The sequence below is a fragment of the Mobula hypostoma genome, chromosome 11 (genome assembly GCF_963921235.1).
Source record: "Mobula hypostoma chromosome 11, sMobHyp1.1, whole genome shotgun sequence".
Lineage (NCBI taxonomy): Eukaryota > Metazoa > Chordata > Chondrichthyes > Myliobatiformes > Myliobatidae > Mobula > Mobula hypostoma.
Window position 1 is genome coordinate 14,716,347 of NC_086107.1, and position 17,363 is coordinate 14,733,709.

At 42.8% G+C, this 17,363-nt stretch overlaps 2 long non-coding RNA genes across 2 annotated transcripts; one reads left to right on the top strand and one right to left on the bottom strand.

The window, feature by feature from the left end:
• Positions 1–2,931: 2,931 nt before the first annotated feature.
• On the top strand, positions 2,932–16,574 carry LOC134353598 (uncharacterized). The gene is made up of 3 exons (XR_010019642.1): positions 2,932–3,026; positions 3,881–3,951; positions 16,541–16,574. It is a non-coding gene; the product is annotated as an uncharacterized LOC134353598 (long non-coding RNA).
• LOC134354234 (uncharacterized) lies at positions 6,461–14,672 on the bottom strand. The gene is made up of 3 exons (XR_010019739.1): positions 14,596–14,672; positions 8,320–8,497; positions 6,461–6,777 (listed from the first exon to the last, which is right to left on the bottom strand). It is a non-coding gene; the product is annotated as an uncharacterized LOC134354234 (long non-coding RNA).
• Positions 16,575–17,363: the final 789 nt, after the last annotated feature.

Genomic DNA, 17,363 nt, shown 5'->3' on the forward strand with positions numbered 1-17,363 from the left:
GAAAGACAAAAGAAATCAACAACAGAATAGCTTAAAAAGAAGAAAATTTGTTGGGATGGCTGAGTCAAAATTTTGACCTTAATCCTTATAAGTATGTTGTGGTAGGACCTGAAGTGAGCAGTTTTGTAAGGAGAACTGGCCTAAAATTACTCCAAACCGATGTGCTAGACTGATCAACAGTTACTGGAAATGTCTGGTTAAAGTTATTGCTGAACAAGGGGGTCACACCAGTTGCTGAAAGCAAAGGTTCACATACTTTTTCCAACAAATACATGTAATATTGGATCATTTTTCTCAATAAATAAATGAAAAAGTATATTTTTGTGTAATTTATTTAATTGTGTTCTCTTTATCTAGTTTTAGGACTTGTGTGAAGATCTAATCACGTTTTAGCTCATATTTATGCAGGAATAGAGAAAAATCTACAGGGTTCACAAACTTTCTAGCAGCACCGTATTTTTCAGATTATGAGAGGCAGGTAGTGTAGACAGCTGGTGTCCTTTCCAGAATCAGATTTAGTCTGAGACCCTTCATCAGCACTGGAAAAGAAGGGGAAAGAGCTGCAATAGAAGGGGAGGGAAAGGAAGGAATACAAGATGGATGAGGTAAAGGGCCAAAGAAGAATAATCTAACAGGGGAGGTTTGTGGACAGAAGAAGAAAGGGAAGGAGGGGGGGAACCAGAGGGAAGTGATGCGCAGGTGAGGAGAAAAGAAGAGTTGAGAGGGTAACCAGACTGAGAAATAGAAAATGAGAGGAGAGAGGATGAAAAATATCAGAAGTTTCAGAAATTGATGTTCATACCATCAGGTTAAAGGCTACCTAGATGGAATAGGAGGTGTTGCTTCGTTATTCTGAGTTCGATCTCATTTGCCATATGTATTGATTTATGATCGTCACCTTTATCAAGATACAATGAAAGTTTGTCTTACATACTGTTTATACAGATCAAATCATTGCACAGCGTATTGATGTAGAACAAGGTAAAATAATAACAATGCAGAATAAAGTGAAAAGCTGCTGAAAAAGTCCAGTGCAGGTTGTAAGGCCAAGAGTCCACCTTGAGTGCCACGGTAGCGTAGTGGTTAGCACAACACTATTTAGGGCATGAGACTTCAGTGTTCAGAATTCAATACCAGCATCCTCTGTAAGGAGTTTGTATTCTCCCCGTGGATTGCGTGCGTTCCCTGTGGGTATTCTGGTCTCTTCCCACAGTCCAAAGACATACCACTTGATATGTTTATTGGCGATTGTAAGTTGTCCTGTGATTAAGCTAGGGTTAAATTGGTGGATTGCTCGTGACGTGGCTTGAAGGGCCAGAAGGGACTATTCCGCTCTATATCTCTAAATAAATATAATAAAAAATGTAATCATATTGTAGAAAAGGTCCAATCAAGGGTGGGATAGAAGCAGTCCTTGAGCATGATGGAATGTGCTTTCAGGGTTCTATATCTTCTTTTCAATTGGAGAGGGTTGAAGAGAGAACGTTAGGGTTGGCTGGCTCCTTTACTGAGGCAGTGAGAAGTATAGACAGAGTCCATAGAGGGGAGGCTGGTTGCTGTGATGTGCTGAGCTGTGTCCACAACTCTCTGCGGTTTCTTCCAGTCATGTGCAGAGCAGTTGCCATACCAAGCCATTAAGCATCCAGACAGAATGATTTCTATGGTGTACCTATAAGAATTGGTAAGAGTTGACAGGGATATACTGAATTTCTTTAGCCTCCTGAGGAAGCAAAAGCGTGTGTTTTCTTGGCTGTGACATTAACGTATTTGAACCAGGACCTTATCTTGATGAATGTGAGGTCTGTGTAGAAAAGACTAATGTGCTGCAGCATGTTGAGGTTAAGACAAAGGCAGAATTAGAGTTTTTGAAGAACATTAGGATAGATAGGTCCCAGCATAATGATGCAGCTATAAAGAAGGCAAGACTGTGGCTGTATTTCATTAAGAGTGGAGGAGATTTGGCATGTTGCCCAAAGCACTCGCAAATTTTTACAGCTGTACTGTGGAGAGCATTCTAACTGGGCGCATCATCCTCTGGTAGTGGGGGGGGTGGGGGGTGCGTGCTACTGCATAGGATCGAAATAAGCTGCAGAGAGTTGTAAACTTAGTCAGCTGCATCATGGGCACTAACCTCCATAGTATCCAGGACATCTTCAAGGAGCGATTCCTCAAAAAGCCGGCATCCATCATTAAGGATCCCCATCACCCACACTATGCCTTGTTCTCACTGTTACCATCAGGGAGGAGGTACAGTAGCCTGAAGGCACACACCAATTATTCAGAAGCGGCTTCTTCCCCCCTGCTTTCCATTTTCTGAATGGATATTGAACCCATAAACACCACCTCACTACTTCTTTATTTCTATTTTTCTGCTACTTTTTAATTAAATATTTAATATATATACTTACTGTAATTCACATTTTTTTATAATTATGTATTGCAATATACTGCTGCTGTAAAGACAACACATTTCTTGACATATGCCAGTGCTATTAAAACTGATTCAGATTCAGAAATGACTAATTTGTTGCAAATGTTGAAGTTAAGACAAAGACAGCGTTGGAACTTCTGAAGAACATTAGGATGGATAAGTTCTGAGGCTGGACCAGATATGCCCCAGGATTTCTAGCATCTGCATAATTTCTTGTGTTTATCTTAATAATCTCCCTCAGTAATTACTTTTGGGTGAATATCTGTTTTAAAACTTCTCCTATTATGATAGAACAATCTGTCTGCTGTGAGATGTGAAAATTGAATTACTTCACTTTTCTGAATTCTTAATTTCAATTAACATCCAAGTGTTTGATTGTTATGGATTACGTTGCATATTTAAGGTACAATTACTACATTGTTTGCCCTGTATTGATTTTTTACCATCCCAATCCACTGTACAGAATAACACACATACAATGCTGGAGGAACTCAGCAGGTCAGGCAGCATCGATGGCGGAGAATAAACAGTTGACATTTTGGACCGAGACGCTTTATCATGACTGCTCAGAACCTTTCTGCTGTAGTTGCTTCAGGTAAAAATATGAACAAAGGAGAAATTTATGCAACAAGAATAGATGTTTTACTGTACAACAAACCCAAAGTGTGTGAAGTAATAGTATGCTATAAAAATTAAGAATTTAAGATTTTCCACCTCTTTTAATATTCTTAGTGTTGCATATTTTGCTCTATCAGCATAATTTGATAAATTTGGACAGCGTAGGAAACCCCAGCTTCCTTTGTCTTCAGACCTTACCACAAAATCCATTCCCTCTTCCTGTTTTTGAGTCTTCTCTTCCTTCTGGCTGAGTCCACACTTTGCTCTTTGCGACTGCTATGTCCTGCTTAACTCTTTATTTTTTTAAAATTTGATTTAATTTTATTCATTTTATTTAGAAACACACCATGGAATAGGCCCTTCCAGCCCAACAAGCTGCACTGCTCAGCACCCCACCCATTTAATAGGACAATTTACAATGACCAATTAACCTACTAACTGTTGTGTGCTTGGATTATGGGACGAAGCTGGAGCACCTGCAACCGTGAGCATGCGGTCACGAGGGGAACGTGCAAACTCCTTATGGTCGGTGCCAGAATTGAACTCCAAATTCTGACGCACATACCTTAACTCACGTGCACTCCGATATTAACACTCGGTATTCCCATCTCCATAACACTGCCTGTCTCTACCATTTAAACCCTCTGCTATTGCCTCCACAACTCCAATATTAGCAGATGAGAGCTCCACTGTGTTGCGTAAAAGATATGCATGCACCAGTTGGCCACGTGGTTGCACAGGAATTGTCAACTTCTAAGGAAATTGGACCAAGTAATGCAGAGTCATTATATTTTGTCTTTAATTTTAGATCATTGATTTCTTGTTCTACAGATTATTAAAATACAAAGGGAGTACAAAAGAGCTGGAAGACACCAAAGCTGAAGCACAAGGTTTCACTACAGGTGATATTGGTATTGGTTTAGTATTTTCACATGTATTAAGATATAGTAAAAAGTTTGCCTTGAATATACCGTTTATACTGATCAAATCAATACGCAGTGCATTGAGCTAGAAGAAGATAAAACACTAACAATGCAGAATAAAATGTCAAACCTACCGAAAAAGTGCAGTGCAGGTCAATTTTAAAAGAGCAAGATCATAATGAGATATACTGTGAGGCCAAGGGTTGACTTAATTGTACAAGAGGTCTGTTCACGAGTCTGGTAACAGTTGGATAGAAGCTGTCCTTGAGCCTGGAGTTACGTACTTTCAGGCCTTTGTATCTTCTGCCCAATGGGAGATGGGAGAAGAGAGAATATCCAGCATGGGTGTGGTCTTTGATTATGCTGGCTGCTTCACTGAGAGAGCAAGAAGGTGAGAGCCTCCCAAAGTCCAACCCTCCATCCCCATCATGAGAGGTAGGAATGTGTAAGGCCGACTAACACGGCTCTGGTGAATCCCCTGTATAGTGGATACAACAGGTTACAGAAACATTGATGAACTCCACCATGCTATGGACTTTGGATGATGGCCGTCAATGGCCCTCGCACAAGGGCTTCAGAATATTTCTTTCTTTATTTATTGAGATACGGACTAGAGAGGCCAAGATGGCCCGTTTCCGTGCCGTAATTGTTATATACCAAGGATTTATTTGAGCCACGCCACCCAGCAATCCACTAATTTAATTCTAGCCTAATCATGACCAATTAACCTACCAACCGGTACACCTTTGGATTGTGGGAGGGAACTGGAGCACTTGGTCACAGGGAGAATGTATGAACCCCTACAGGCAGTGGTGGGCATTGAACCCAGATCACCTGTACTGTAAAGTGTTGTGCTAACCACTATACTACTGTGCCACCCTACGAGAAGAAGTGAAGGTGGGAGTGTGTGAGTACAAGATGAAACACTTCACATGGACATTTCCTCTGAAAAGTATTAATGCTGTACTGGAAGCTTTGAAAGAAATTACATGCTGACATGCTTAAGTGGATTAAATAAAGCATTTTATCCTGGTGTACTTTAAGAACTCTATTATAAGGCTTCCTCATTGCGGAAACCCAATTTAAACCTGTTCAGTATTCATCCACACTACCATTAATAGATTGAGATACTTGACTCTCCCTCACCTTGGACAGTCCCTCAAGATCAAGAATGATTTGCTTACACATAATTTACATAGTACAGCATGGGAGCAGGTCCTTTGACCCATGGTCTTGCACCAAAACTAATTAAATGCCTAACTAAACACTAATCTGTTCTGTCTACTCAATATCCATATCCCTCCATTCTCTGAACATTCACGTGCTCTTAACCACCACTATTATATTTGCCCCCACCACCACCACCCATGCAGTGCATTCTAAGCACCCCATCACTCTTTATATATAAGACTTGCCCTGCACATCTTCTTTGCATTTGCCCCCTCACCTTAAATACATGCTGTTTAGTATTGGACATTTTGACCCTAGGACAAAGGTACCGACTGTGCACTATTCCTTTCATTATCTTGTAAACTTCTCTAAGGTCTTCCCTCAGCCTCTGCCGCCTAAGTGAAAACAACCCAACTTTGATTAACCTTTCCTTCTGGCACATGCTCTCTAATCTGGGCAGCATCCTGTTAAACATGAGCTGTTTTTTTTTCATTCTATGAGCATAGACTGATCTGCTGAGCATATCCTATTAACCTGCACTTCATAACTTTTCTGTTGCTATCTTTCATTCTCTCTATAATAGCCCTCACTTCATAGCTTTTGTTTATTTTTTCTCTCTATTCACTCCTATTAACCCTCACCAGGGTGATGAGTTTATCCACTGGCGGCACATTACCAGGATCTTTCTTTCAGCCCATCAATTCCTCTCCACTTTCTCTGCAAGTTCAGTCTCGTATTCTCCTTATCCCAGCTCCAACAAGGAATTTTTGACCTGAGACCATAACCGTTTCCCTTTCCATAAGTGCAACCCAAATTGTTGAGTACTTCAAGTTGCTTCATGGCCTGGTGTGGAAACTCCAATAACCAGGAAAAAAAAGGGTTACAGAATGAGGTGGATAGAGGCCAGTCCATCGCAGGCAATCCTCCCCACAATGACTCCATTTACATGGAGCACTGCTACAAATAAACAGCATCCATCATCAAGGGCCTTAACATCTAGGGCATGCTCTCTTTTTGCCACTACCGTCGTACAGGACCTATGAAGCCTTGGGTCCCACACCTCTAGGTTCAGGAACAGTTATTACCCTACTAGCTCCTGAACCAGCATGCATAACTTCACTCACCATTACTCTGAATTGACTCTACGACCTACAGACTCACTTTATAACTCATATTCTTGATAACATATTTTATTTGCATAGTTTGTCTTCTTGGTAGTTTTTCTTTCATTAATATATAGTTTTTTATAAATTCTATTATATTTATTTTCCTGTAATTCCCCGCAAGGAAATGAATTTTAAAGTAGTATACAGTAACAACTCTACAACTCATGTACTATTTATTAATTTATTATCTTTTGTTGTATTTGCACAGTTCATCTTCTTTTGTGCATTAGTTGTCTTTATTGTGTGTAGTTTTTCATTGGTTCTATTGTGAACATCTGCAAGAGAATGAGTCTTAGGGTAGTATATGGTATTTAGTTTGATAATAAATTGACTTTGAACTTTGAACTGTTTTTAATCAGTATGCAGCTTCATTCAAAATCCACTGGGTGGCAATGCAGAATAAGTCTTTCCAGTGAAGTGGATCTCCAAATGGGATTAGGAATGGAGTGTCAATCTGCTGCCTGGCCTGCTGAAAGAGAAGTTGAAGGTCACATTTTCACTCCTGCAGAAACAACAGCACTCCCCACCTTTCATGCCTGTCTTATCCCCTCACCTTCCCCCAGATTCTTTCAATCTCCAAACACGAGGAAATCTGCAGATGCTGGAAATCCAACCAACACACACAAAAAATGCTGGTGAACGCAGCAGGCCAGGCAGCATCTATAGGAAGAGGTACAGTCGACGTTTTGGGCCGAGACCCTGCGTCAGGACTAACTGAAAGAAGAGATAGTAAGGGGTTTGAAAGTGGGAGGGGGAGGGATGGAGCTAAGAGCTGGAAATTTGATTGACAAAAGGAATACGAGGCTGGAGAAGGGAGAGGATCATGGGATGGGAGGTCTACGGAGAAAGAAAGGAGGAGGGGAGCCCAGAGGATGGGCAAAGAGTTATAGTGAGAGGAACAGAGGGAGAAAAAAGAGAGAGAGATGGATAAATAAATAAACAAACAAACAAACAAACAATCTCCTCTGGGTATCTAGTAAGTCTTCCCATCATATGAGGCTGAGGTGAAGCTACAATAATCTTAGGCACCTGAGATTTTTTATATTGTTTCAGATAGTATGACCTCCACAGAGCCCTGATCACAACATCATTGAGGCTGTCTGGAGACAGAAGCAAGCAAGACAGTCAAGGTCTGCAGAAGAACTGTGGCAAGTTCTTCAAATTGCTTGGAATAACCCAGCAGCGTGGTTTCTTATAAAACTGCATGGCAGTGTACCTAAGAGATTTGGTGCAGTTTTAAAGGCAAAGGGCAGTCACACCAATTAGTGATTTGTTTTAGTTTCTTACTGTTTACTGCTCTTTATAGTAATTTTTTTGATATTTAGAAATTTCATGTTCATGCTACAATCAACTTGTAGTCTAAAAATTCAGCTTGCTTTAAAACTTCCAGTTAAATCTCCAGACCTACCCCTAGCTCTGAGTTAGTTTCCCCAGAGTCATCTGAGCCCAGATTCTCATACCTTCACACTCTCAAATGCACTCTGACAAATTTGGAGTATTTGGTCCACATCTGTAGTATTGTGAGCAGTTTTGGGCCCTGTATCTAAGAAAAGAAGTGCTGTCATTGGAGAGGGTCCAGAGGGGGTTCATGTGTCTGATCACAGGAATGAAGGGGTTAACTTATGAGGAACATTCGATGACTCAGAGCCTATCCTTGCTAGAGTTTAGCTAAATAGGGTGTGGGACTCATAGAAACCTATTGAATATTGAAAAGCTTAAACAGAGTGGACATTGAGAGGATATTTCCATGAAATTCTTGCTTCGGCTAGCAGCTTAATATAGGGGATGATAGCCCCCGTCCTGGCCAAACTTTAGAACTCTCGTTTGGGTGGATGCTGCGCGATGTGTCCCCTGTTACAAATTAGTACCACGAAATAACAAACAGTACACAATATGCAATTAAACAATTGAGCTTTGTAATTCTTAATTTGACTATATCGTAGTAAAGAGACAAAAGAGAAAAAGGGCCCATTCTCATGAAACAAGTCTATTGTGCAATGTTGGAACTCACTGATAAGGCTGTTCGTCCACCATCGACCTCCTCCGGTCATCGCTGACCTTCGGACCTTCACTCCAAGTCCACTCCGGCGGTCTACCAACTCTCTCCAATTGCGTCTTCTCTCCTCATCTCTCCCCGGCAAAAGACCTGCGAATTCCCGACTCCCAGACATGCAAGAAAGAATAACATCCTGCTCATTGCCTAGCATGCCCCATTATCTCTAGTCATAACCCAAACATTGCTGCTACAGAGAAACCATTACCTCAGCAGTGGAACATTACAGAGAAGCCATTACATTAGCAGTGAAACCTTACAGCGCATTACATCCATTAGTGGGTATTAAGACCCAAGGGCACAGCCTCAAAATAGAAGGGCATTACTTTAGAACAGAGAAGAGGAGGAATTTCTTTAACCTGAGTGGTGGTTCTGTGGAATTCATTTAGTCCGTGAGTCAGTAGGGTTGGTTGGTACCATCTGAGGGGAATAATGCTCATAGTGATTTTTGGCAAGGTATACATCTCTAGAGTTAGAAAGTATGTGATAGCATTGCACCAGTGGTAGCATATAGAATTACAGTACAATAATTCAAATGTGAGGTTCCACACAGCCATAACCTAGGCCCTATTTGGTTCTAAAATGAATATATTTAATCAAAGACTGCTTTCCATACTTGTGGCATGGGCAGCATGAAGAAGTAGGCGGCCATCTGCTTCTTCTTGTTGACGCTGAAGAGCTGACACCTCCTCACTGTCTTGAGATGTGATTCTGTAACATTTGTCATTCACAGTTGCATACAGAATCTTCTGTAGCTTTGCTTTGTACTCTGCCTTCCTCCATTCATGGACTATGAAGCTAATGAGACTATTTTTGTTACTGACTTTGGTCAGAAAGCTCCTCCACTGCCTCACCATCTGTGTGCCTGTGATACCTTGCAACTCATGACCAGTCTCTTCACCCTGTAGAGATCTTTCACTATTCTTGATAGAGTTCTCCTTGTATGTGTCAAACACAACATCTATTCTGCTACTCTGACTGCCTTCCCTCAGAGCCATACCCAGAATTATTGTGGCAACATCTCTGAAAGTAACTTGATCACCTTTCACTCTTTGGACCAAGTTCATTCCATCAACCACTGTAGCAGAGTTTCCTGGGAGTTGCTCTTCTACTGCTACACTTTTCTGCAAGGTTGTGGCTAAAGTAGCTGTATTTGTCTTTCTCAGCAATCCTTCTGGTGTGGACAGGGCCCAGGGCAATGGTCCAAGGGGATGAGAAAGGATATCCTCCATATGTAGACTGCGGCCTTGTGCCATCACTATGATGCATCCAAACAAAGAGCTGTCTGCTTTCAAGATGATCGCCCTCCCATTTGATTTCACTTCTCTCTTCTTGCACATTATCACTGAATGTTTTCAGCTTGTTGGTTTTCATTGGGTCATAGAATTTCTTTGCTGGTGGGTCTTCTTCTAGTCTCTCGTCCTTAAATGTTGCATTGCATTGCTCACCAATCTCATATGCCTTCATCAGGTCGGAGGCAATGACCTTGGGGGCTGCCTTTGCCGTAGAAATGCTAATGAGGTCCCGCTTCTCCGCAAATGGGTTGACCCATTCATGTATGAGGCTAACCACTGGTGAAACTGCTTCCTCATCTTTCTGGATTCTTGGCTGCTGTAGCTCCGCAAGACAAAGCTCTGATTTGTTGCCTTGCACCATCTCCCTTAACTGTCCCAGGAATGCACTGCGGTGCTCAGCTGTTATGTAGTAACGCTCGATAGCTCCAGCATTCAGGCTGAACCGTGATGTGCCTCCAGGAGTCTGTGTGTCTTTGTTCACTGTGGCTTCAATAGCCTGGTCCACAGGGATCTGCCCAAAGGGGTTGTTACTTGACAGCTGCACTGAGAATTGGGCTGTCTTGAAGGCTTCATACACAGAAGGATTCTTCTCTGGGAGTTTCATCATCTGAGCAAAGTAAGGGGACAGGTACTTGGCATAATTCATCTTATCATAGGCAAAGCACCATGGGATCATGGTTCTTATAGCATGGAGGTGCAACTCCCAGTCCCCCTCACGAGAGGCGCGCAGAAGCCCAAGAACTACATTCTCTACCATGTCAAGGTATGATAACCAGAATGCGGATAGCTCTCCATTGTTGTGACAAGTTGTTCCAGAAAGTCTGTCCACAGGGTTATCAGCTCAGCTAAGAGTGGACTTCGCAGCAGATTGTTCAACTTCTGTTGGTTCAAGTCACTGGCCATGCCGTTCACATGGTCTGAGAATGATTTGATCATCCCACTCCTCTCTGGAACGTTGTCCTCAACCCATGGTGTGAACTCTGCCCATGTGAGTCTCACCAGTGCTTCATAGATGTACTTGTGGACCCTGACAGTACAATTGTAGTGTTTACCATCAAGGACTCCATTGATGGACCACTCTGCGACAATTCCAGCCTCCATGCATACGTCCTTTGGACCAGCATCCCGAAATCGCTTTCCTAGGATGGCTAAGGCATTACTTATGGTATGGAATGTCCCCATCCTGAGAAGAATGTTGGAGAAGTGCTCTTTGTGCTTCCAGAAAGCTACCACCGCTGCAATGCTATCGCATATTTTCTAGCACTAGGGGTGTATACCTCGCCAAAAATCACTATAAGAATTATTCCCCCCAGATGGTACCGGTGGCCCAAATTTGGGGTCCTGGCTCACAGACTAATTGTCACCGATGCTGTGGATGCTAAGTCATTGGGTATGTTTGAAGCAGAGGTTGATAGTTTCTTGATTAGCATGGTCATCAAAGATTAAGGGGAGAAAGCCGGAGAATGGGATTGAGAGGGATAATAAATCAGCCATGATGGAATGGCAGAGTGGACTTGATGGGCTGAATGGCCTAATTCTGCTCCTACATCTTAAGGTTTTATGGTCTCCCCAATTAAATGCTGATGCAGGATTTTGACCTAAAAATGTTGACAATTCCTTTCCAAGATGTTGCCTGACCCACTGAGTTCCTCATGCAGATTGTTTGTTGCTCAACTTACTAATAGTTAGTTTTCTCTCTTTCGCAGCTCTAATGAAGTGTCTTCTATCCAAAGTGTGAACTCTGTTTTTCGTTCCACAGATGCTGTCTGAACTGCTGAGTGTTCCCGGATTTTCTGTTTTTATTGCAGGTTCATAAACGCAAGAGATGCTGGAGATGCTTAAAATCTTGAGGAACATGCACAAGGTACTGGAGGAACTCAGCAGGTCAGGCAGCATCTATGGAAATGAATAAACAGTCGTCGTCTTGAGCCGAGACCCTTCATTAGGGCTGGAAAAAAAGGGGACAGAAGCCAGAATAAGAAAGTGAGGTTGTAAGGTATACAAGCTGGCAGGTAGCAGGTAAAACCAGGTGACGGGGAGTGGGGTCAGGGAGGGGTGATGAAGTGAGAAGCTGTGAGGTGATAGGTGGAAAAGGTAAAGGGCTGAAGAAGAAGGAACCTGATAGGAGAGGGCAGTGGACCATGGGAGGAAGGGAAGGAGGTGGGCAACCAGAGTGAGGTGATAGGCCCGTGATGAGATGAGAAGGTATAGAGCAGTTTCTTAAGAATACAGGTCTTTTTTATAGAATTTGATATAAATCTAAATATATAGGATTTAGATATTCTGACCCACACTCCAGTTCAGAAGGTGGCAGTAATGCACCTTTCGCATAGTGGTTAGCACAATGCTTTATAGAACCAGTGACCCGGGTTCATTTCCGGCTACTGTCTATAAGGAGTTTGTACGTTCTCTCCGTGACTGCGTGGGTGTCCTCCAGGTAGGGTTGCCAACAGTCCCATATTAGCCTGGATATCCCATATATTGGGCTAAATTGGTTTGTCCCATATGGGACCACCCTTGTCCCATATTTCCCCCTCCAAGGTAGAACGTTCCTATGAAACCTTTCGTGTCAAAATGGCGTAAAGCGAAGAAGCAGTTACCATTAATTTATACGGGAAAAATTTTTGAGCGTTCCCAGACCCAGAAAATAAACTACCAAATCATACCATAGGAAAAAATCGGCACGAACACACATGTGCACACAGGTGCCCGCGCAAGGCTTCATGGTCATGGTAGTCTTTCTCGGGGTAAACGCAAGTGTCCCGTATTTGACTGCTACTTTTGTCCCTTATTTGGGAGTGAGAAAGTTGGCAACCCTACCTCCAGGTACCATGATTTCCTTCCACAGTCCAAGGATGTACCAGTTAGTAGGTTAATTGGTCATTGTAAATTGCCCAGTGATTAGGCTAGGGTTAAATTGGGGGATTACTGGGTGGCATGCCTTGAAGGGCTGGAAGGGCTTGTTCTGTGCTGTATCTCTAAATTTAAAAAAAGTTAAATTCATAAAAAAATAAAGCCCAGCTTGTCCAGTCTTACCCAAGAATGGAGGCATTCCATCCCAGGATTTACTTCTTTACTGAATACTTCCTTTTGCCTGACCTTGATCTACATCTGTATCCAGTCTGCCTTTGCTAAATCACATCTACGTTATGCACAGGAGAGAAAGTAATTTAAATTCCTTACCTGCACCATCCTGCCTGCCCAGCCCATCAAAGACAGAGCCCTCCCTGTGAGCAAATACATTAACAGGGAGCACTGCCACAAGAATGCAGCATCCAACATCGAAGATCCCCACCATCCAGGCCGTGCCCTCCTCTCTCTGCTACCATCGGGCGGGAGATACAGAACCCTGAGATCCCTCACCGCCAGGTTCAGGAACAGCTATCATCAGGATCCATCAAGATCCTGAATCTGCGTGGATAACTTCAATCACCGCTACTCTGAACTGATTCTTGGACCTACAGACTCATTTTCAGGAACTCTTTACAACTCATGTTCTCAGTATTATTTTTTATTTGCACAGTTTGTCTTCTTTTGCACATTGGTTGTCAGTCTTTGCCTGTTTATTTATAGTTTTGTGTAAATTCTCTGGAACTTCAAATTCTTTGGTACAATTACTTCAGGAAGTGTGAGATCATCCACTCTGGGCCAACAAGAAATAGATCAGTGTATCTGTCAGTGGGAGAAAAGTTAGGATCTGTGAATGTGGGAGAAAAGTCGGGAACTGTGAATGTGGGAGAAAAGTCAGGAACTGTGAATATGCAGAGAGGTTTAGGAGACCAAAAAGGGTTGAGGACTGAAATCAAAAATATTTTTAAAGAAGAATGGTAGAAAGATTTGAGATTCTGAAGATGCTGAAAATCCGGTGTAACAGATAGAAAATGCTAGAGAAATTAAACAGTTCAAGCAGCATTTATAGAAAGGAATTATGGAAAGGCCAATGTTTCAGGTCAAGGCCCTTCTTCAGGACATGGTGACAGTCCTCTCAAGATTTGAGATTCAAGAGGTTCATGATTCATTTATTATCAAGGAATGTATAAATTATACGACCTTGAGATTTGCTTGCTCACAGGTAGCCACAAAGCAAGAACCCAATTAAAGAAAAAAAAGAATAAAAATAAAAATGGAAGACCAACATTCAATGCACAAGAGAAAGAAAAAAAACAAATCATACAAGCAATTGAAGTGAACAACAACATTCCAAAGCAAAAATGAGTCCTCAGATTGAACCCTGGAGCAGCCAGAGTAGGCCCTAAGCCTCGCTTATCAGTTCATCATATGAAGCCAGGCAGGCTTCATAGCCTCAGTGCAATGGAGATAACCATTGTGGAGAACTAGCAAAATTGGCTCTCATCCTGACACATTGTCTTTTCAGTCTAACTGGGCCAGCATTTAAATTGACCCAACAATGAAACAGCGAAAGGCTCCGGCGCTCTGGAGGGAGGAGTGAAGATTGCCAAGAGTGAGCAAAATTGGCTTTTGCCTCCGATCTGGGCTGGTGTTTAAATAGTCTGAACAGTGAATCATACCTTGCCTAGGACCCAGGCATCGCTGCTGCGAAAGGCTCTGGACCTGGAACATGCTGTCCAGCAACAGGCCCAGATTTTGCTGCCCAGCCCCAAGATGCACTCAAGCTTTTCAGATCATCTTGGTACCCAGAGTGATCCAACCTCACACCCGGGCCAGTTGAATGAGTACTGAAACTTCTCTTCCCAGGCTCTGACTTCTCCTTTTGGCATCCGGGGCAATTCAACCTCGCTCCTGGGCCAGCTGTACAGGCATTGGAACTCCATCTGCAATGATTCAGCAACACACCATCTTGGCTCATCTCCCAAACTCGCCTTGCCATCGCTCGCCCCTTCACTGTTTGTGATGATAATTTAACACAATTTACCTCAGAAAAAGTATTTTTAGTGATGTTTTCAGTTGGATTTCTTACCTTTTTGGCTACTAGAAGCTGTTGCACACATTCAGTAGCGCCATCTTAACCGGAAGCTGCCTGATCTGCTGAGTTCCTTCAGCATTTTATGTGTAGAAAGATTAGCTCATCTCAACTGGAACATGAAAGATAGAAGTGAAGGGTGTGTTGTAAACTGGGCAAGTGTGTGCACAGCAAACCCCTCCCTGCACCCATTCAGTCTGGTGAAGCTATGGACGTTTAAGGAGGAGTTTGCCTGATAAAACCAAAGATGCATGTTTCACTCACTAACAACCAGTAAATGGAGACTCAAGATGCTGGAGAAACTCAGCAGAGCAGGAGGGATGGGTCAGCATTTTGGACTCAGACTTTGCATCAGGACAGAGTGTGTAGAGGGAAGATATCTGATACATAGAAGTGACAGGGAGAATCAAGTCAGAGACTGAGAAGTGGGAGGTGAAATCAGAGCAATTATAGGTGGGTGGAGCCAATTGGGGAAGAGGGATGGGAGAGTGTTCAGATAGAGACTCAGAGGGTAGAAAAGGAGAAGAGAAAGATATTAGACAGTGAGCCAGGTGGAGAAGTGGAGAGTAGTAGAAGTGGTAGAGTTTGTTGGATCCGGGGATATTGATCTGAGGTTCTTTGGAAGTCAAGAATGAGGCATTAACCTGGTGGTTGCAGCCATTTTAATAAGTGTTACATGAACAAAGGAAAAACAGAGAAAAAGAACAACACACACAAAATTCTGCAGCAACTCAGCAGGCCAGGCGGCATCTATGGAAATGAATGAACAGTTGGCATTTCAGGCCGAGATCCTTTTTCAGGACTTCAGACAGATAAAGAAAATGAAGTTATAATCATCTTACACTCAGACTAGGGATAATGCACATTCCATTTATTAAATGTAAACTATGAAATGGCCAAATTTGAGTGGTATGACACCTTCCACTAACAAATACACGGACCTATTTCTCATTGGTTTAAAATAGATGACCTCACACTTCCTGAAGTAATCACACGCTTGTCCAGAATACAGGTAAGAGACTGACTGCTACTTCGCCAAGATGCAATCATATAGCCTATGTGGCTGGCAATAGGTCAACACCATCTATTAATTTTGCTGATGATACAACCATTGTTGGTAGAATCTCAGATGGTGATGAGAGGGCGTACAGGAGTGAGATATGCCAACTAGTGGAGTGGTGTCGCAGCAGCAACCTTGCTCTCAACATCAGTAAGACAAAAGAGCTGATTGTGGACTTCAGGAAGGGTAAGACGAAGGAATGCATACCAATCCTCATAGAGGGATCAGAAGTGGAGAGAGTGAGCAGCTTTAAGTTCCTGGGTATCAAGATCTTTGAGGACCTAACCTGGTCCCAACATATCGATGCAGTTATGAAGAAGGCAAGACAGTGACTATACTTCATTGGGAGTTTGAAGAGATTTGGTATGTCAACAAATACACTCAAAAACTTCTATAGATGTACCATGGAGAGTATTCTGACAGGCTGCATCACTGTCTGGTATGGGGGGAGCGTGGGGGCTACTGCACAGGACCCAGGACATCTTTAGGAAGCAGTGTCTCAGAAAGGCAGCGTCCAATATTAAAGACCTCCAGCACCCAGGGCATGTCCTTTACTCATTGTTACCATCAGGTAGGAGGTACAGAAGCCTGAAGGCACACACTCAGCGATTCAGGAACAGCTTCTTCCCCTCTGCCATCCGATTCCTAAATGGATATTGAACCCGTGAATGCTACCTCACTTTAATATATATATATATTTTTTCTGTTTTTTGCATGATTTAAAATCCATTCAATATATGTATACCGTAATTGATTTACTTATTATTATTATTTTTTCTTCTTCTATATTATGTATCACTTTGAACTGTTGCTGCTAAGTTAACAAATTTCACGACACAATACAGTGATAATAAACCTGATTCTGATTCTTATATTGATAAGGATTCTACAGGACAAAGTACAAAGAAAATCTGAGAGGTTTCTAGAAAATACAGACTCATTTATACTATCAACACACATAAAAGTCGCTGGTGAACGCAGCAGGCCGGGCAGCATCTCCAGGAAGAGGTGCAGTCGACGTTTCAGGCTAAGACCCTTCGTCAGGACTAACTGAAGGAAGAGTGAGTAAGGGATTTGAAAGTTGGGGGGGGGGGGAGATCCAAAATGATAGGAGAAGACAGGAGGGGGAGGGATGGAGCCAAGAGCTGGACAGGTGATAGGCAAAAGGGATACGAGAGGATCATGGGACAGGAGGTCTGGGAAGAAAGACAAGGGTGGGGGGGACCCAGAGGATGGGCAAGGGGTATATTCAGAGGGACAGAGGGAGAAAAAGGAGAGTGAGAGAAAGAATGTGTGTATAAAAATAAGTAACAGATGGGGTACGAGGGGGAGGTGGGGCATTAGCGGAAGTTAGAGAAGTCGATGTTCATGCCATCAGGTTGGAGGCTACCCAGACGGAATATAAGGTGTCGTTCCTCCAAACTGAGTGTGGCTTCATCTTTACAGTAGGGGAGGCCGTGGATAGACATGTCAGAATGGGAATGGGATGTGGAATTAAAATGTGTGGCTACTGGGAGATCCTGCTTTCTCTGGCGGACAGAGCGTAGATGTTCAGCAAAGCGGTCTCCCAGTCTGCATCGGGTCTCGCCAATATATAAAAGGCCACATCGGGAGCACCGGACGCAGTATATCACCCCAGCCGACTCACAGGTGAAGTGTTGCCTCACCTGGAAGGACTGTTTGGGGCCCTGAATGGTGGTAAGGG